The sequence below is a fragment of the Triticum aestivum genome, chromosome 2D (assembly GCF_018294505.1).
Source record: "Triticum aestivum cultivar Chinese Spring chromosome 2D, IWGSC CS RefSeq v2.1, whole genome shotgun sequence".
Lineage (NCBI taxonomy): Eukaryota > Viridiplantae > Streptophyta > Magnoliopsida > Poales > Poaceae > Triticum > Triticum aestivum.
The window spans coordinates 46,760,264-46,760,790 of NC_057799.1; positions in this window are offsets into that span (position 1 = coordinate 46,760,264).

Genomic DNA, 527 nt, shown 5'->3' on the forward strand with positions numbered 1-527 from the left:
CTAGACCTTTTGCATCCGGCATACATGAGTTGCCTAGTGTGATTGTGAAACTGAAGAAGCTTAGGCACTTTTTGTCGAGAAAGAAATGGATCCATATTGGAAAGAGTTTCAACGTAATAGTGGTATGCATACCCCGAGTGGTCTTCGAAAGAATTTCAACGTAGTAGTGGTATCTTGTAGGCATACCCCCAGTTCTTTGGTCGAGGTATGTGCTTCTCGCCGCACAGTTTCGTGTGCGGGCTTCTCTTCTTCTATGGGTGTCAATCCTACACACGCCGAGGAGGAGGACGAGAAGGCGCAGGGCGGGTGCAAAAGCGTGCTGTGCGATGGGTGCAAGAAGGTGCTGGTGGAGTGCGAGGAAGAGCGGGATGGGGAGGGCCCGGAGGGGTGCGGCGACCGGCTCATGGCCCGGTGCAGGTTCGAGATGCGGAGCGGGAAGAGCTTCGCCGGCTGGAAGGACTTTGCTGACGCGTCCTACATGTACACCCGAGCCGGAAGCTGGAGAAAAGCGATACAGGCATACGGCG